General features: G+C 33.4%; 1 protein-coding gene and 1 long non-coding RNA gene across 5 annotated transcripts in view; one reads left to right on the top strand and one right to left on the bottom strand.

Annotated features, from left to right (window-relative positions):
• Positions 1 to 22,124, top strand: part of LOC115884782 (protein hu-li tai shao) — a 128,171-nt gene that overhangs the window by 22,984 nt on the left and 83,063 nt on the right. The gene's annotated exons all lie outside the window — the stretch shown is intronic.
• On the bottom strand, positions 14,515 to 15,011 carry LOC115884784. Its single transcript, XR_004050616.1, has 2 exons — positions 14,974 to 15,011; positions 14,515 to 14,916 (listed from the first exon to the last, which is right to left on the bottom strand). It is a non-coding gene; the product is annotated as an uncharacterized LOC115884784 (long non-coding RNA).

The raw sequence follows: 22,124 nt of genomic DNA, 5'->3' as shown, positions 1-22,124 counted from the left end.
TGCGAAAAAATCATGATTTTAAAAAAAAAATAATTTCTTTAACCGTATTATAGCACGAAAAAAATCTGGGACACAGATGTTCTATTTTTCATTGTATTTGCGAAACTGCTGTTTGCAATACATTAGTTACAATGATTTATTAAACTTTCAAATAAAAAAAGAGAAAAAAAATATATGTAGAACATTTTATCATTATATCAAATTTCAGAAGATGAAATAAAAAAACCATTTGATATTTACCAGAGCTTGTAGTACGTTTTCCAAATTTTCTATTAACAGTAAATGTAATAAATCCTGCCAAGTCATAATATAAGCATTAATTTAAATTTAGATGAAAATAAAACTTTCGTCTATACATCAGATCAACGACCTAGAAATTATTTTTAGTTTGGATGACCTTAATCCTGAAATTTCCAATGCCAAAATAAATAAACGTCACATTGCATGTTTTGGTAGTGGTCCAAATATTTTCATCCAGTCGTACTGCCATTACAAAGCACTTTTTTCTCCAGTTTTGAGATAAAAAGTAAGAAGAAAAAAAATTAATTCATTAATACAGAAACTTAATTCATTTCTATAATTTTTGATAATGTATTTGTTAAGTAGGTCACACTACTTTTTATCTTATGTGAAACTATACTAGTTACTTAGGCTATGCTATACCGGGTGATGCATCGTCGAGCGGGACATAGGGAATCTTATGTAAATTTTAATGGGGTCAATTATTGGCTTCCCTAATTATTTTAGAGAATAATTCTATTTAGGTTTATTGAAGAGCACTAAAACCCACATTCAAAAGAATAACTTTAGATATTTTTGATTAGCCCGTTTACGAGTTATCGACGATTTCTTTTGAAATAGTTCTCCTTTCTTATGGCCCTGTATTTACTTATGAGCACCAGTCAAGGTAAAAGATAACTGTCAAATGAAGTTGTCATTTCAGAAATTTATCTATTTAGTGCTTTAATGGTGCTTTATTAATATTATTAAAAACTCATACCTACTACCTACCGAAGAAAAAGTATTGATGATTAAATGGTAGCCGATACCTGGAAAATCTACAATCGCAAGGAATATCCAGAGATTTGAAACCAAAGGTACCCTAATAAATAACTGCAGATGTGAAGCAAGGCAGGAACAAAGAGAAGATGCAAGAAATGATACCGACTTGGAAGTTTTATTGTGCGTGGAAGAGAACGATGGAAAGATCAGCACAAGGAAACTTGAGGATGAAATAGGAACAGATCACACTACAGCGTTTTAGGGAATTTTTAAAAAACATATGTTTCACTGACCAATGCACGTTTACCTTAAATAATGAACCCAATGTTCAAAATTATCGATATTGGAACAAAGAAAACCAACATAGGTTTGTCGAAACAAGGACGCAATATCCACAGAAACTAAATGTTTGGGCAGTGATATTCGGACACAATATTATCGGGCCATTATTTCTTACGCGAAATATAAATGCAGAATATTATTTGGAACTACTCGAAAATCATATTTTACCTGCCTTACATGATGCCGCTAGGGAAAATCAGGAAGTTTGGTACCAAATGGATGGCTGCTAAACACATAGTACCCTGACTGTTCGGGAATATTTAGACAGTAGTTTTAACGGAAACGTTATTGGCCTAAATCATACAGTAATTGGCCAGCAAGGTCTCCTGATATATCGCCAAACGATTTCTTTCTCTGGGGCCATTTGAAAAACAGGATATACAAGGATAAAAAATACCCAAATCTAGACAAGATAAAAAATGCTATTTCTGCCGAATGCAATAGAATTTCAGTTTACCAACTAGCGAATGTAAGAAGAGAATTTTATGATCGCCTGGGTTATTGTCTAGCAGTCGATGGAGGAATATTGGAACATCTTAAATCCTAAAGTTCTAACCATTTAATAGTACCTAAATTAATAAGTTATTGAATATTGTAATAATACTATAATTAACCTTGTAATTGATTACTTTATTTTACTTTAATTCATATTAATTTGTATTTATAAATACATCTTTAAGATTTCCGATGTAGGAATGAGTTTTCAATAATAATAAAGCACTAAATATGTAAATTTCTGAAATGACAACTTCATTTGACAGTTATCTTTTACCTTGACTGGTTCTCATAAGTAAATACAGGGCCATAAGAAAGGAGAAATATTTAAAAAGAAATCGGCGATAACTCGTAAACGAGCTAATCAAATATATCTAAAGTTATTCTTTTGAATGTGAGTTTTAGTGCTCTTCAATAAACCTAAATAGAATTATTCTCTAAAATAATTAGGGAAGTCAATAATTGACCCCATTAAAATTTACATGGGATTTCCTATGTCCCGTCCGACGATGCAACACCCGGTATAACATACATACATTATGAGGTAATTATATTGACATTATCTGCGGGATTACTCTCGAGTGTGGGTGGAATATTGGCAATAGCATAATTATTTACATATATTCGAGATCTGTTGGTTAAAGCCGTCAGGTGTTAGAATATGACCTTTAACATTTCCCGTCTGCTTGCCTCTGATTGTTTATACTTCTCCATATTGCTTCAACAGAATTACCTACTATTTTATGTGCATTTTTGTAGTGTTTATATTGACAGTTTCTATTAACGTTTTTTTTACAATTTTTATCTTAAAACATCGTCTTCTCTGAAAGTGAATATTTTTTGTATGTCGCGTCGTTTGTTAAGTAATAACTCACTGGACAAACTAACCTATTAGGTATTTCATCTTTTTATTAATGAATAAAATAAGTAAAAAATAATTTTAGGCAAAGCTAATATGCAAGGGTAGCTTCGAAAACCAAAGCAGGGACAGGGATAGGAGTATTTGGGCCGAAAACTAAATACTTCAGACAGAAATCTACGCTACCGAAAGATGCGTACAATTTATCTTAGATAGGAACTATCGAAAACAGGAAATTACCATCCTATCCGATAGTCAAGCAGCACTAAACGCGATCAACTCAGTAACCATCAATTCGAAGTTGGTCAAAGGATGCCTAGAGAAGCTCAACAAATTAGGCAAAGAAAATAAAGTCCTCCTACTCTGGGTGCCTGCTCACCAATGGCAATGGAAAAGCAAATGATCTAGCTTGAAAAGGAGCGAACACTCCACTAACTGGACCAGAGCCGTTCTGTTTTCCAAACGGGAACCAACTGAAAGCGGAACTGAAGAATCTGCAAGACTCCATCCGTAACTCGGAATGGGTGTCTCCAACGGTCTAAGACACTCGAAAAAGTTCCTCAGAACTTACGACCGAGAGAAATCAAAGATTTTCCTCGAGTTAAGTAAAAACAATTCTCGGATTGTCACGGGGTTTCTAACAGGACACTGTCTCCTCAACGAACACCTCAGTAGGCTGAAGCTGAGAAATAATGGCGAATGCAAATTCTGTGGGGAAAATGGAGAAACACCAGAACACCTTATCACTGAGTGCGCCGAGACGATCACCATTCGTGCCATGAACTTTGGTACGGCTGATGTCGAGGATGAAGAGCTGGCCTCTGTTTAGCCGTCTCAGATACTGGCTTTTGTTAAAGCCCTGAGGCTGTATGATAAGTTATAACTGGTTATAACTCAAGAAAGGGGAACACACAATAAATCTGTAAGGTCTTGGTGATTAATTCTTTTCCTAAACATTCTACAATATGCAAAAGTAGGAAATCTGTGAAAATTGCAGTGGACAAGGCATTAATATCAAGGCATTTGGAAGCTCAATATGCATTTAAAGCAGATTTAACAGACGCAGAGTGCAGATTCCATCAATCAATAAAAAAGAAGTGGCAGAATACATTCTGTCAGTGATATGAGTACAGAATAAGTGCTCCACTTATTCTGTACTTAGGCCCCGCATTCTATTTCCTTTGGTTTCTATTATTTCTCGAATGCATCTATATGTAATTTTCCATGATGTTTCACCACTTAGCAGTCCTTGCATCATATTTTTGGCATTAAATACTTGTCCACCACTGTCCCGTTGGAATGACTCTCTAAACTGCTTCCATTCATTGCAGAGGAATAGTGTGTGTTCGACACTGTCAACTTCCTTGCAATACATACACAAATTTGAGGTGGATCTCTCCCTTTTATGCAAATAGTTGTTAAAGCATCCGTGCCCTTGTCAATGCCTGAGTTAGGAAATAGTCCGCCTCTCCAAAGCTTCTGTCTAACCAGATATTAATGTCTGGTATGAGATCATGTGTCTATCTACCATATCTATCTAGATCCCACTCCTTTTGCCATTCAATCATCAGTATGCTTCTTGCCTCCAGTTTTGATGTCTCTTTGTATCTCTCTCTTCTCTCCTCTACAAGTAGGTGAATAGGCGGCACCCCGGATATGACATTTAATGCTTCAGCGGAGACGGTTCTATATATGCACTGCAGATCTTGAGGTTCAGTTTACGGTGTATAGCTTTAAGTTTTTGCCTTATATATCCCTTTGATATTATGAAGTGCCACATTGGGGCGGCATATAACAGTTGAGAGTGTGCTACACAGGCTAGGATTCTACGTTTGGAAGCAAGTGGCCCTCCTATATTAGGCATCAGCCTACCCAGTGCGGTCAAAGTTCGTTCCGCCTTTCGTATAACTTGATTTATATGCTCGCCGAATGTAAGCTTTGAATCAAGCCAAACTCCAAGATATCTTATTGCATTCTTTGGTGAAATTGTTGTACCGAGAAGCTCAAATGATATATGAGAGAGTTTCCTCTTGGTGGTTAATAAAACCGCTTCAGTTTTGTTCAGTGCTAGTTTTAGACCTTTGCGCTCGATCCAGTTGGCCACTCTTTGTAGCCCTGCATTAGCAACACTCATGAGTGTCTTTTCGTTTTTGGCCGTTACCACCATCGCTACGTCATCGGCAAAGCCGATTAGTGTTACTCCTTCGGGCATTGCCGTTTCCAGTAGGTCGTTGTGCTGGATATTCCATAGTGTTGGGCCAAGTACTGACCCCTGGGCACTCCACTGGTTACGTTAATCTGCCTTTTTAGCAGTATCGTCTTCAATTAAAATTGTCCTTTCAGGGAGATAAGATGCCACCATGTTAGTCAGAGACGAACTTATACCCCATTTTTGCATTTCGTCCAGAATGATCTGCCACGAAGCACTGTTGAACGCATTTTGCACATCTGGAGTAATTACTGCGCATAATTTTCTATTATTTGGTGCATAATCTGCTGCTTGTTTGGCAATAAGAAGTACATGTTCGATCGCATGTATTGTTTGTCTACCTTTTCGAAAACCATATTGGCGCGCTGAAAGAGTTCCTATTCGATCGAGTTCTTCATTTAGTCTAATAAGGATAAGGTGTTCATATAGTTTTCCTTCTATCTCTAAAAGACATATCGGTCGGTATGCCGCTGATCCATCTTCTGAGTTAGAGTTTTTAGAAATCAGTACCAGTGCGGCTTTCTTCCACTCGGGAGGAAAGAGCAAGTCTCTTGCTAGGCGATTATAAACCTTCAATATATACTCTGGTTTTTTGTCTATTAATTGCTTAAGTATTTCGACAGGCACGTTTCCAGGTCCAGGGGCTTTTCCGTTTTTTAATTTATCACAGTGATAAATTAAAAATATATATTCACTGTGATAAATTAAAAATATATATTCACTTATTCTGTACTAAAATGAGGAAAGTAAATGACTATAAAAAACTTTTTTTTGCCGATCTTAATAGCCTACTACACCTGTTGGTATGGTCGGCTAAAAATAAATGATTATAATGAGGAAAATCGAAGCTTTTGAAATCTGGTTATTTCGTCGGTTACTGAAGATACTTTAAACAGAGCACATATCAAAGAACCAAAAGAGAGAGAGAGAGAGAGAGAGAGAGAGAGAGAGAGAGGAAGAGAGAGCTTCTAAGTAAAATTAAAAAAAGAAAATCGGCATACTTTGAACATATTCTCAGACACGACAAATACATCAAAGACAACATTGAAGAAAAGCGAGGTTCAGGCACAGGACAGATGTCGTGGATGAAAAACACGAGAGTGGATATTTCCCATTGCTACTTTTTCTATTTTCACCCTGTATGTAATTAGAATCGCCTCTTGAACCACTGTTTCCTTGAAAAGCAAACAAGTATCGCTCCGTACCGCCGTACCCGATGATGCATTTACTGGGTCGATCCGCGACGGTACAACAGACAGATCGCAAATCTTGTACAAAAACCACACACAATTGTTCAATGCGCTGGATGCTCATTTGAATTACAAATGAGGAGGCGCTCGCGGCGCACTGCTTATTCAATTCAGCACGGTTTTTGTAACACGTGGTCGGATAGCGTCGGAAAAAAGTTGTAATTGCTTTTTAAGTCGCGAAGATAATCGATTGAGACTTCGCGAGCGAGATTTGCAATGCTAACGGAACGGGTACTAACGAGAAAGTAGCCGGCAAAAAAGTAAATTGGTGACACATATTGAAGATTGCAATTGCAAATGCATCTTTTATATGTATGGTAAGTGGTGCGTATTAATATGAAATGGAAAGGGCTGAAAAAGCATAAGGGAAACTGATCAGAACATACGAAGACCGACCAATAAGATATCTGTTGCGGTTAGGGCAAAACCAAGGGCACGAATCAATCAACGAACACCTAAGTAGATTGAAACTTAAATTACAGTTGAGGGTTGGAACCTTTGGTGTTACACAGCAAAATAAAAACCCTAAATCACCACAATACACCAAAACACTTTTACATTGGACGCGCGTTTCGCTAACCATGTTAGCATCATCAGCAGATGATTATAAACTAAAGTACAATCTACAAGTTGAGCGTGTATATACTCGCTCGGTGGGCACCGAGTGGGTGTAGCAAACTCTAGCCAACCGAGTCAGAGCCCACTGAGCGTAACTGTTAGAGTTCCGCTACTAGAGTAGTAGGAACAAAGAACTTGAAGGATTTGGACCGTTGTCTCTGTTCATACTATCTTTACATTTATTAATTCTGATGCTTTCATATACATCTAACTGCCTGTAATTTGAGACTTGTTTAATTAATTTTAAATTATTAAGATCTATACAATGTTCTTTATCAACAATATGTTCGGCAACGCAAGATTTATCCGGTCTACCATATCTTATCTGAGCTAAATGTTCTTTAAATCTAGTTAATATTGATCTTCTAGTTTGCCAACATATTTCTGATTACAATCTTTACAAGAAATTTCATAAATACCCGACCTTTCCAGTGGAGGTGTTTTATACTTTGGATTACCTAATAATTGTTGTAATTTATTATTATAACTATACACAAGTTTATAATTGACATTCTTAAAAATTCCTTTTAGACCACGGGATAACTCTCTATCAAACGGTATCGAAAAATATTTAGACGTATCTTTCTCCACTTGAAAAGTCGAATTTTCAGAAATCATTCACCTATACCTACGTTTTCTAATTAATTTATCAACTAGTGAAGGAGAATATCCATTACACTCAGCTACATTCCTAATGTAATCTCTTTCTATTTCATATCTTTCGTTGGAAAGTGGGAAACTAAGTAATCTATGAACTAAGAAATTTAAACTAGCCATTTTATGTTCAACACTATGATGTGATTCATTAGGAATATATCTGCGTGTGGTCGTATTTTTCCTATTGATATCAGATGGAAACTGATCATCATTCGGATCTGATATCGGAGATGGAGACTAGCCTTTGTGAACCCATCTCAGATACTGGCTTTTGTCAAAGCTCTGAGACTGTAGGATGAGTTATAACTCGTTATAGCTCAAGAAAGGGTGGGGACACAATAGATAGAAGTGTCTAGCCCTAGCAGTTAACTTTTAAGCTTAACCAATCAGGTTGGTTAGCGTGGTTATTTGAAGTGTGTTAATTCATTTGTGTTTGTCAAAAACTCTAACGTGATTGGTCGGGCTTAATAGTTGCTTGCTAGGGCTAGACACAAGTCAATAGATCTGTAAGGTCGCGTGAATTTACCCCACTCCCATACATTCTAGATCAAAACCAAGAATCGTAATAATAATACTGATAAGCATTTTTTTCAACAAATGCTAGTAAAATACAATAGCACCAGATTTTAGAACCACAAAAGGTATTTTAAAAAAATTGAAACGTTTTACTTACCATTAATAAACAATATTCATGTGAAAATAAGTTTGAACGCACGGTATATTACAAAGATACATAATCTTAATGGATTTTTTGAATTAACTATATAGTTAGTTATTCTCGATAAAACATATGTGTTTATACATTTAGAAAGAGACCTATCAACCAGAATGTTTATAAAAATGAATTAAACAGCCTTCTATCTTGCATATTATGCTTCGGTTTCTAAACAATTTAGTTTTTTTCATAATTTTTCTAATCCATATGTGTTAAAAATGTGTGTGATGGGTTTAGCAGTCGTGATGTAGTTGATATAACACCACAACTTTATTTATTAACAGCCTATCGAAATCTGTGTATCTACCTGTATATTATTTATTTACTTATAGCTTGTAACAAGTCGAGTTCTGAGCTCCAGTAAAGCTTCTTTATAAGAACAATCGAGACTGACGGCATGTGTATCAGAATAGGCTCAGTAGATGACACATGGATACTTAAAAATAAGCAAAAACGACCGGCTGGTACTGAATAAACTGTGCTAACACTATTTATAACTTTAATATTAGTTATTATATTACATGTATAAATGTAATAATCTGCATGTTGATAAATTAATTGTTGTAATAGTTTATCTCGTAATTTCTCACAAATTATCTTAATATGTTTGTTATTTGTATTAGATTCATGAAGTGTCGTGTCATTGCGTTACGTTTATGAGATAAAACTTATGTTTTAATAAATCAGAAGCATTTGTTTTATGATAAAGTTCTGAATTTATCAAAACCCTATATTTTTATATAACTTTTGATGTGTTATATTTATGTTGTCAGTTTTTTTTCTATTTCTTCTACAGATCAAATTGAGAAACTTAACATACTGATATCACTACATTCAGTTATAATATTTTCTCATATGGTTTTCTCTATGATGGTTTCCAGACATAAATCTATTTCCAAAAACATTTTTTTACGAATTTTACTGCACTATTTAAAAATTATTTTTTTCTTTACTGAATATAAAAATAAATTACAACCTCTTTATGGCCAAGTGACAGTAAGCGCCATTAAAAAATAAAGAAGACTACGGGCCAAGTAATGACGTTTAGGGCTTGACCTCGACAAAATTATTACCGATTGTCATTTCCTAGCTGTCTTTGACGCCGTTTTTTTTTTCGTTCGTGTGGTATTTGATATTTAGCTCCAACCAATAGGGATTTATGAATAACTTCTTATCTTTTCAGTTTCATTAACTCAGAAATTTTACACTATACAGGGTGTCCCAGAAATAAGTGCAAGTATTTTAACTGGTCGTATAGTTCAAATCCTGAAACACGCATATGAGGTTTTTTTCGCGAAAAAAAATTTGAAAATTCGAAATTTTTTGGAAATTTTTTTAGTTTTTAGTTAAAAAAATAATTTCTTGATAATATGGCAACATAGGTATTATATTAAATTTACAAGAAAGAAAATCCAGAAAAGATCCAGTGATTCTCAAAATTTTAGCAAAAAATCATTTTTTTTGGAAATTTTCAAAGTAAAATAACTCCGTTATTTTGGACTTATTTGAAAAACGATAAAGAGAAAATATGTTTCTTTCATCCAGATCTGCCACCCCTTAAAATACTTACACTTATTTCTGGGACACCCTGTATAGTTAAACATACTATGTATCACATTTTGATTTAGATTCGGTGATTTAAGCAGTTTTTTAAGCAATTTTACCATGAAATAACGAGTGAAATTGATTTTTATCACCTACAAGAGAAAATTACAATCTTCAAAGAAAAAACAGTTACAAGTTGTTTCGAGAGCGATAAACTCTTTTGGCGTGCACTTTAAAAAAGCGATTACATCAAACTGTCAAAGATTACTTGTAGGTACCAGGAAAGAAGTATGCTATATTGATTTTTGTGGTCGATAACATCTTCAGGCTTACTAGTATTTCTTGCTATATTCCTTTTAACGTGTGGTAGTAAAAATATAAGCTCTACCAGCTAGATTTAGGTCGATAAGGCACTGTTTTAATTATTTGTTACGGTTTCCAGTTTCTTTTATGGTCTATGTTTAATGTTGGTGGGGTATCTGACTTTGTACATATACTGTATACTATCAAGATAAGAAAATCTTTTAAAATATTAATTTTTGCAGGCTTAACATGATTAAATTAGCAAATTTAGGTTAAAACAATGATAAAATAAAAAGGAATTTTTAAGTCGTCGTCTGGTTAAATACAATCAGCTGATAATTCAAAAGTTACTCTTAAGAATATTATTAAAACACAGTGTGTTTGTTAAGATTATTGTAAAGACATAAAAAAGTAATTCTGGCTAAAATTACCAGAATACGAATTAAAGTAAAAGATTGAAATCTTTGGAAATATGGGAGCAAAAATATCACTAGTTTATAGCAATACACTAAAACATTTTAATAGCAAACAGGACTGTATTGAGTGTAATAAATATTCCTAAATTTCAAATACCGTGCTGGCAACTGTTACTTTTGGGTCGGCATTTACATGTGTGGAAGTAAATCGCATAGGGATCTTATTAAGTCGGAGTGAGAGAAATGCGACCGACCGACGCGACGCGCGACGGTATGCTGTTGCGGCGTTGCCGATATGCCTTTCCCTATCAAGTAAAATAAAATCACGATCGCAAACCACTTATTTTTAAAATACTTTTTTTTCAAGAGATAACTAGATAAAATCATTAGACATGTTTCTGAGCATCTGAAATGGAATTATAAGGATATCGTTAGGGTGTCATTTTTTTTATAACGAGAAAACGTCAGTAATCGCGATAATTGAAAAACTCAACTTTTTAACACATAACAGGCCATAACTCAAGAACCACTTTAGATATTGAAACTTTTTTTATTTTTAAGATGGGATATTTTACAATATGTTTACATAAGAAAAATTCGATAAGGTTGTTTTTTCCATTCAAAAATTGTAAACAATCCATCCATTTACTTTTAGAGCATAGCAATTTTCAGCAATCGTGTAATTTTTTATTGATAAAGATTTTCACATACTGTCTACAAAGAAAATACAGCAGAAATATTAACAAAGTTCTTAAAAAAACTACAATCTATTATTTCTAATAGATTTCAAGATATCGATTTTTGAATTCAGAGTAGAGATGAGCAAAACTGCGATTTTCCAATCGCAGTTGAAACTGCGATTGTGATATATAAATCGCTGCGACTGTAACCTGCGATTGGGATTTTGATATTTTTAAATTGGTACGCTGTAATCTGGGAAGCTCAATCCCAAAATTTCTAATAAAAAACAGAATAAATAGCGGAATATTTTTTTTTAATAAAAACTTACAAAGAAACTGTTGGGTGTTTCGATGCCATGTGCCTTTTAAAATTTGTAGTGCGTGTTTTTTTATGATATTTTACCTGAATCATTACCTGGGAGCAACTGTAACTATAATTAGTCATAACCGAAAACAAGAATTTTTTAACCTTCTCAATCCATAATTATATTATAAATCTAAAACTATTAACAAAATTTAAAACTAATAAATTATATATATTATGCGGTATATAAAACATATATAAGCCTATTTTCCAACGCTTCATAGAAAATTACGGGGCCCTGATTGCGAATGTGATTTTGCGATCTAGTCTAGGCCGATGTGTTGGGAGCTGCGAACGAAAATCGCAATCGCCGCTCTTCGTTGGCGTGCCCACTCCCGATGCCGCGCCGGTGCCAACGAAAATCGCAATCGCAATGCTGGGATGAGCTGCGATTTTCGTTCAGCTCCTCGTTCGCCTGTCCACTGCCGTGTTGAAGACGCGCCGCCGGCGCCGGCTGGAGCGTACGAGAATCGCAATATTGCGATTTTCGTTCGCAGCTCATCGTTCGGCTTCTCAGTGCCGTGTCGATGCAATGCCGGTGCGAACGAAAATCGCAATGCTGTGATTTTCGTTCGCAGCTTTTCGTTCGCGTGTCCACTGCGATTGCAAATCGCAACTGGGGTAATATTGGTTGCCTAAAAATCCAAAATCGGCAGATATATGTTTCAATCGCAAGTCGCAGTTTGCTATGGAAAGGAATCACAGGTTGCGATTGTGAATTTACAATCGCTGCGATTAAATCGCAGTTTGCGATTTTCTGCTCATCTCTAATTCAGAGCTTCTAATAGCGCGACCACTATCGAACACCCACTCAATTCCACTTATTTTTACCAAAAATGCAAGTGTTTCTAGCTTGCACTTAAAAAAAATCAAGCTATAGGGAAAATTACAACGACTCGTTAATAAATAAACAAATTAAGTATCACGAGACGTAATTAAATCGTGAAGCTGAACGCATGACGTACACCTTTCCCTAGAACTTTAAGTACTGACCGAGGTACTGATTGGGTCGACCGGTCAACTGCGACAAATCTGCTCTATCCCCTTCCACGTCTCTTAGCGATGTGCACAGTTTCTCGGTTTATTTCATATGTTTGGCAACGTGCTTACTGTCCTCTCTTTGTTCAGTACATTATAAACGCCATTGTACTCTTCCTACATACGGAAATCTCGACCCAAGACTAACCTTTGCCAGCCCTTAGTATTAGTGATTTATTGTTATAAGTTTTTGTTGAATTAAGTCAAAGTTCTAAAATCAAGAAAGTCCGAATATCTGACTTTAAAGGAACTTTCAGCTCATAACAGAAACTTTCAAATTATATCAAGTCTCAGGCTAAGGTAAATAAGGATGTGAAGTCAAAATAAGGTATGAAACCTTATTTTGACTTCTCTAAAAGTATTCTATGTTGTTTATTTTTAAAGATTGTTTTTTAAAAATTACGTGAAATATTTTTTTAAATGTACTTTGAAAAATGCATGTCATTTATAGGGAACCTCTTATACAGGGTGTTTCAGAAAACGTGCCATTTCTCGTGGGGAGATTCCTCACGTAAAAATTAGATTTCGGTTTCCTTGATGAGATAAACGCAATTTTATTAATTTGCATTGACTCAACTCAACTATCAACCTTTAAAAAAAATAATATCATTAACATGAGAAAGTTTTAAATAAGTACTGATTGATTCCTCATCAAAAAATATGAAAAAAGGAACTTGGCACTAAAAGCACTTGGAAGAAAATTATAATAAATCGAAAGATTATTCAGACTTTAACACCCTGTAGCTACGAAACTAAGCAGAATCGGACCTATGTTGATATGAAAAATAAATCTTATTTTTACGTGGGGAATCTCCCCACGAGAGATGGCACATGTTTTTCGAAGCACCCTGTATAATCTATTAATAAAAGCTATCTCATAATTTTCATGAAATATGTCGCCTAGTTACTATTCTACACCTAAAATGACACATATAGGGTCACTAATTCGGAATTAATCTAATTAACCCAATTCAAAAAAGGCCGAGACAGGAAGGTGTAGTCGAAATTTATATGACACCACAGCGATATAAACGCACATTATGTAAGACCAAAATAGGACAACTTGAAACCAGCTATTTTTTTTTTATTGTAGCACTGATATGTAGTCTGTACTAATAAATTTTGCATAAAAAATAGACCAGTTGTGTGTTTTCCTCACACATCACATTATTTTTCCTAGTAGTTCAGTATATCATAACCGTTTTATGTTTATACAATTATAAAAAAAACATATTTTTTCAATAGCAACTGTTAAAATTGTCTTGTACTCGTATTTATCAAAAATTGTAGATAAAATAGTACTTGAACCGCAAGGGTAGATTAAATGATACTTAACAGCGAGGATAGGTTAAAAACTGTATTTCTTCTCGCACGTTTTTTAATGGCTGTATTTAAACTGCCGTTAAACGGTAGCCTACTGAAATGCCGTTAATAGGTATGACGTCGTTGATGTGACGGCTTTTTAATGGTTTGCCGTTAATCGTTAATGCAGAGTAGGCTACTGATTAATACTTAATAATTTGTAATGTAATGTTGTCCAAAATCCGTCATGGCTTATTCTGAATAAAATTAACTTGGAACGCTGTTTATGTAGGTAGACGTATATGTTGCCGTTGTAGGTTTGAAAATGTATTTGCGATAAAATGTAATATATGGCATTGGTTTTCAGGTTTTTATTGCAAATTATAAACTGACAACTTAATAATACTACGTCAACTTAAAAATAATAATGCTACAGATAGCATTCTCTGCAAAACCACAGTTTTGATTTAGGTCGCTTAGTCAATCCTGCACAACGGATATGTCTCCATAGAAGGCATCTACTGCAACAAAGTGACATATGATTTTTCTGCGTGTCTTCACTGCACACAGAACAAAACCAACTTTGTTGAAGTCGTTTCTGCTCAACTAGATTGGTTATTTTTTCAAAGGCTTTCTCGGTGCAAAACTTCTAAAAATCGTAATTTACATTATTAGTTATTAATTTGGTAATTATTAGGTATCGCTAGACTTACCTTATCATGTGGATATCAACAGCCTCATCAAGAACGGCATGTGATATTTCTTCGGGGAGCATTTTAAGGTCTACAGTTTCAAGAAATTTCCCATTTGTGATGTCTCTAACGATGTTACGATCCTTAACGAAGCAATTCAGGATTACATTTTGTTTTTCATGATAGAATTGTTTAGCAAATGCTACAGTACATCTTTTCCTTTTCTTTGGTAGTCCTATGACTGTTAAGTCCTGTCCTTTTGGACGTCCTTTATGAGAAAAACAGGTAATCCTATTTTAAGTAATTTATATGTAGCATCTACTGCAAGAAATTCTGGAAAAGCCTTCATTGTACTTTTCATGGTTGGACTTTGAATGAAAAGTCCTCTGAAATTATTGTCTTCGTCTCGCAAAACAGCTACATTGGCACCTGAAAACAGAGTAGTTATGGGGACTAATAAGACGATAATAGAATATTTTAGTTTACCGTATTTAGCTTTAAGTATATTTAAGCAGCCATCTAAGTTTTTTTTCTTGATTGATCGGATACTTTCTTCATATTTGTTAAATCTTGTAAAGTAATTTTTTTACCAGTACTTTCTTGAACTTTTTGTTGTATCATTTTTCTATTGGCCTTCATATTCAAATAATCCTTGACGCTTTCCTTCATGTTACTGGAAAGTTTTCTTTGGCTAGGGTTATGTGCATGTAGAACCTACAAAATATATCTTTTATGAATAAAATACTGTTCAAGCAAGAATTCTTAAAGCATACTATATGTCAACTAATCTGTAAACTTACCTTCGAAGTGACATGATTGTGCTTCGTTTGAACCGATGTTACCTCGAGTGCTTTTCCATCAGACGATGCTTTGAATCTTACATGTACTGGGCAATCTTCTTTAAATGTCAAAGACTGTCGATTTTTTTTCCCACCGCCCTTAAACTTCTTTCCACCATGATTACATGCATATAGAAGTTGATAATAAATCAAAGAGCTTTCTATTGGTCTCACAATTTTACTGCTTGCAATCGTACGGGCATCTCGTTTCCAAAATGTTGTGTACGTATTTTCACCAAGTTCCCCAATCGCTTTCTTTGCGTCAGCGAATGAGCTGAACCTATCCCCAATTTTCAGTTATGAAAAATAATTAGGTACCTAACTAACCTAAAAATGTTTATAGATAAATTAACATCAGAAAACTAACTGAAACACTTACTCCATCCTGAACCCATAATATCCAGATGTACACCTTAATTAAAATCAACTTATAGCGCTTAGCACAAATTGTTACTACAACAATAATGCAAACGCAACCAAAATACAAATTGATTAACGGCATTTTAGTACGCGACCGTTCGACGGCATTTTAACCAAAGCATTAAAAAGCCGTCAAGTGCGTCACATCAACGACGTCATATCTATTAACGGCATTTCAGTAGGCTACCGTTTAACGGCAGTTTAAGTACAGCGTTTTTTAATTGCTTCCATTTTTGAAAATTTTTGTATTCCTTTTCATAAGTTATTCGGGATTTAAATGGAAGTATTTTGGATATGGCGTTTGTCGCCTCAGCCTAAATATCTGTTGGTAATTTACTTATTTCGTTTTGAGGCATTTCTGGTTCCAGTTCAATCAGCAATCGACACGAAAGAGAATTAAAAAATATTGACTCAAAACTGACAACTAAAGAGACAGCTTTATTTATTTGTCAAATAACATAATAACAACGCCAACGATAAAATTGCATTATCGACTCCCAAAATTAATTCTTTTCGGTCGTCTTGTATAAAAAATAACTATTTACTTTTTTGCGAACTAATTTTATCATTTGGAAACTTTTATCAAATTATATTTGCTCATCATACACTTATACACATATTAACTTTGGCGAGATTGTAACTTGTAACTGTTGTGGGTACTGTTCAGCATCTAAGTGACTAATTGCAAGGCTGGTACATTTCCATTGAGCTACTTAGACCAAAATAGATAAAAAATATCTTTTTGTTATTAGGTTTTAACCAACTGTTCAACCAGACGATTCTTTGACTTAACTGTTTCTAAGAGGTCCAAGAAGATGCTAATAACGTGGAATATTTCTTTCCTTGGTCTGTCTGTGAAAAACTACATTAATTTGAAATTAATAAGCACCAATATAAAGACGATTTATTTTAAATAAACTTATTCATCGTTCGTATAGACGTCTGCTGTGTTATTACCCTACCAGGAAACCTATAGTTGTTGCAGTAATTGTTTGAGTTTGATTAATGGATCTAAGCCGTAAAATAACTTTCCTTTTGAAAGCCTGCCTATATAGCCAACATATGAACTTCTTACTATACCTTTAATTATTATTTTTTCTTCGACAGTAATAAATTTAAAAATATTATACAAACTCGGAAACGTTGGCTTTTACATTGTTTTCATTTCATTGAAGTAGAAATTAAGAACTGAAAAAGTAAATTGATTGGATATGGTCAAGGAACAAAATATCTAAATATCTACGAATCAGTCAAGCGTTTTTACTCAGCATTTTAAAGACCATTTTACTTGTAGGACGAATACAGTTGAACACGATTTAATTTCTTTTATTTTATGTCAGTAGAGGAATTGGTGAAATTTTCTTAAGCCAGTATTTTTTTTCTAAAGATAAAATAAAGAAGGTCACTACAAAGTTTATAGTATGTTATACAGGGTGGTCCGAGTTGTATTCGGAAAATAAGTAAAAAAAGTTCGTATAAAAATGTATCTCCTAAAATGATTTGTTTCGGAGATATGCATGGTGTAGAAGTTTCATTTTTATTTCGATTTTTTTCCCAATAATTTTTGATCTAACGCCGATATTTGGATAAAAATAGGCGTGGCGGTATTTTTTTAAATAAGAAATTTGATATCGATGTCAATATGACTCCTTGTAGGAGGCACCACCTACATGTTTTTCAACTGTTTTGAAGAGTAATAACTTTTCGTCCCTACCTGTGTCAAAGAGTAGATAAGACAAGAGACGACAGTTCGCGCGGTACCTTTCATGTTTGAGTGGTGGGGAGAGTGACCTCGTCTCGCTTGTCCCTTTAAATTTTCGTAATTTTTTCGCGGGAAATTTGAAATAGACTATTATTAAAACTTACCTGTATAGCTTATAAATAGTTATACTGTATGGGTAAGGAAATAAATAGAAGCGAAAAAAAATGAGTTTTCTAAATATTATATAAAATAAATTATAATTAGAAACATATTTGTCGGGGGATAAAGATAATAAAAGCAATATTTTGTATATCGTTGGTAAACAAGATAAAGTGACCAAGTCGATTTGTAAGAAATGTTTTATTTAATTATTTACGTGTATTTTTTTTACATATGGACTTGAACAAGTGTAATATCACAATGTGGAGTTTATGTACAAAAAAATAGAGTTGCTAAATTTTTTTTTTGTAAAATTATATTACAAGCTTCTAACCATGTCTTCGATCTTTGGAGGATCCATACTTTTCAGGATCCTTTGAAAAAGAGTGAAATATTATGTTTGTCAAAGAATAAGATCTATTTTTGCAGTCTTTATAAGCACACACATTGCCACCATCTCGTCTTTTCCTGCTACTCGTGTCCTGTTCAGTATTCATATTTAACAATAATTACAAATTAGTACGCAACAAAAACGATACTAAAATTAAACCTTAAAAACTCTCAAAACGATAATATATCGAAAAACTCTTAACACACTTTAAAAAGGCAAAAATGCAAGAAAACAACTAATAAGATTTGTTTATGTTTAAGCCTGATTAGCACAGCTGATTAGCGTCCTAAAATCATAGGTTAGAAATCGATCAACTTAGTCATTCTGTTTCTATGATATTATCAGTACATTGCGAAAAAAGAACCTAAACCAACCTAAACTAAAAATTTACATTTCCGTATACGTTTATACATACGTTACTTATTCCTTCTTATATTATTAATTTATTTTCAGAAAATTTTGTTTATTTTTCAAAGAAATATACTTGGCAACAGACAATATGGGACTTGATGGGACCTTTAAATTTTAATATATTTGCGTCTCTCTCGCGAAATTCGACTTCTTTGTTCACTGTCGTCTCTTGTCTTATCTACTCTTTGCCTGTGTTAAACTACTGAGTGATAAAATATACATTTCCACCGTTTTTTTTTTACTTAAAAAATGTCTCTTGTAAGAATTGTAACGAGTAATGGTACTTAAAATATTTGGAGTCGAAGTAACTAGTCGGTACATTTCAAAATTGACAAAAATTATACATGTTGACTGGGTAGTTATTAGTCTGAAATAATAACTTTGAATTGTTTTTGAATGTTTGGTTAAAGGCAATAAAGAAAATCTATATTTAAATTTCAAAATAGAGGTATTAGATAACTGAAGCACAGTTATTTTTATTATAACATTGTTCATTTAAATGCAATTCCTTCCTTTGCTTTGTATTTTTATCACCTCGACTCTAGGCAGTTAAAATTCAATTTGTCCAAATTAAACAACTAACATTTTAGGACAAATAAAACAGACGCGCACTTGGCAGTCGTTCGATAACAGAACACTATTACTTGAATTCTGCGAAAACAGTTAAATCTACAGGCAATTAACCTAAAGAAAATTAAGAATTTATTGTTATTATGTTTATAAAACCAAGTGGAAAACAGCATGTGTTAAAATTGGGGAAAATTGTATACCACATAGTCTTTAAATTTAAACAAGGATGTAAACGATAAAACGGTATCTCTGAAACATATATTATGTTTCATTAGTGAAACATCGATAATTACAATCCAAGTTCTATAATTACAAAGTATCGATATTTTTCTAAAGATGTTTTTTACAGAGTCATCTATTTTAAATTTTGGTTCTTCTAAGTTTACTACGTGACATCTTTCTTTTTAATGTATCGATACATGTTCCTTATTACGATGTTTTTATCCCAAATCTTAGTTTACAACTGAACTTTTCAAATAAAATTCCAAAGGTTTTAAAAGAATAGCTAGAACTATATTTGGTCGTTGGCAAGAAATATAAACGAATATAATTATCGATTTACTAAGAAAAATGTAATAAGTACCATGAACTAGAGGCCTCCATTGTGTACTATCGAATTAAAAAGAAGTTCATCGAGGGATGCATGTTGTATTTCCAAGAAGCTCTTTAAAACATTCCACCGACGTTGGAATGATCTGCGTTGATCTTAATAGGGTAATAATAGCACCATTAACGACAGGCGTTTCACTTAATCTAATTATCCGAGAACTATTGTGAAGAATGATTGTTACCACTTCGTTCTTTTAAACCATGTTCTTCATTTTACTTCGACATATAATTGTAACTGTACTAAGAACTGTACTTATATTCATATACGTAATAATCGTGAGTAAATTCGTTTTCAGCAAAGAAAGGAAAGTAGCAATGCAGATAAAAATTAAAATTTTGTAGTAGCAAAAAATATCACTTCTTCCTTTTTCTTATTTTTATCCGATTTTTCGTTAATAATTAACATTTTTTATTCACTTGGACGATTAATGACAGTTTACTGTAATTCTAGATGGTATTTCAGACCTTTTGTTTTTTGAATCATATTCAATATGAGTATTATTAAAGTAGGTATTCTTTAGCGGAAAATAAAGTGCTTCTTCGGTTGTTTTTATTATCTGCTTTAAAAGCTGAACTTCAGATACTGAGAAGTGTAAATGGAAAGGTAAGGAAATATACGTGAAGTACAGGAAAGTAAATTTGTTTGTTAACAGTGCTCCTTTTAGTTGTAAAATGTTCTTTGCTTAGTAATGCATATAGGCAGGCAAGGCTGCAAACGGCCGAGATATTTATAGTTTTGCCACAAATTACCTATAACAGATGCGAAAGAAAGCGACTGCATCGGAAACCGTTCGGCAAACCCGACGCGCCTATTGAGTGGTGTAAATACACCAGTCGTTTAGTCCGGAAACCCATGCTGTGTCGTATTCGCTTGCTGGAGTGACATAGTGCGTGGTTATATGTTTCTTTTTTAAAAACGCGTAGGATTTTTGTTGAACTTTTGAACTGTTATTTCTAAGTTTTGGTAATTTGTATATCTTATTTAAAATGGGATACAAATGTGTTTATTTATAAGGAAAAATAAGATATTTATAGTATAAAAAATTAATTTATTTAACAAAATTTAATTAACAATGTGACAAAAATAGTTACCTTTCTATTGGTTCTATCGGACTTTTTTTCGACTATATAAATCTTTATTTGTAAATTTTAATACATCAAATATTTTCAATCTAATAAATCATTTAATGATGTAAATAAGAGGAATTTCTCACATGGGTGGTCAAATTCTATAGTTTTCATTATATCAAACAGCCTCTGAGAAATGTTTTCAACTCAAAATGCCTTTAATTATGTTTGACTACATCATTAAAAAGGGTCTTCAAATACATCAATGTGATATTTGTCTAAAATTTGCAAAAGAATCCGAATCTCTGGATAATTCGAAATTATTTACCCATTTAAAAGCCTTTGATCATGATAGTAAGTGGAAAAATTTGTTCATTTTATTTACAGGCTGGAAAAATTATTTATATTAAATTTTGATGAGTTTTGCACTGAAGAAAACATTCAGAGGCTGTTTGATATAATGAAAACTATAGAATTTGACCAACCATATGAGAAATTTCCTCTTATTTACATCATTAAATTATTTACTAGATTGAAAACATTTTATGCATTAAAGTTTACAAATAAAGATTTATATAGTTGAAAACAGTCCGATAGAACCAATAGAAAAGTAACTATTTTGTCACATCTTTAATTAAATTTTGTTAAATAAATTAATTTTTTATACTATAAATATCTTTTTTTCCTAATCTCCTACGAACTGATATAATATGACCAGTAATCTATTAAATTACTGTGAGATTATATGCCTCGATAACATATTGGTGCAGATTATTTTCACCCAAACAAATAATAACCCAAACTATACATTGATGCGGATTGTCTATGAACTCTTTCTGAAGGTCACAGAGACCTGAACGCGGAATTCGGTGTTCTTTCGCATCTGTTATAGTTAATTTGTGGTTTTGCAATGTCTGATCAACTTGCCCTGTAGATCCGTAGGTCTTGTTGTCCGCCATTTTTGAGAAGTCAGTGAGAAGAAAACTATATTTAAATAAATATTCAATTAAAAACAAATACTTATTTTGATTTTCCTAATATTCGTTTTACCAGAGACACTGTTTTAATAAAAATTCATTTCAGTAATGACAGGGTTCTAGTTTTTGTTCTATTTTATTGTAATTTAACACATCATAACTGACATAATTGAGCGTGTATAAACAATGGGATTCCGACGTGTAATTGCAAGGGCAAGGTGAATAGGCGCGAAATAAACGCTTAGAGATGTTAAAACGGGTTCTTTGTTTTCCGGGCGTTCAAGCTTGAACCATAGTTGTGAAGAAAGCCCGAATGACAGCGTGTGCAGTACAAGAGAGTAATTTTATTGGAGCGTCATTGTGTGTAATTTCGAATGAATTTTTAGGATGGCTAACTCTAAAGCGGCCCATACATTATCAAACAAGTTGCGCAACAAAGCGATGCGCAACGCTGCGTTGCATAACTGATTCAGCGGTCCATACACTATCAG

The sequence above is a fragment of the Sitophilus oryzae genome, unplaced genomic scaffold, assembly GCF_002938485.1.
Source record: "Sitophilus oryzae breed Bouriz unplaced genomic scaffold, Soryzae_2.0 scaffold_357_pilon_pilon, whole genome shotgun sequence".
Lineage (NCBI taxonomy): Eukaryota > Metazoa > Arthropoda > Insecta > Coleoptera > Curculionidae > Sitophilus > Sitophilus oryzae.
This window is presented reverse-complemented; position numbering and strand designations above follow the sequence as displayed.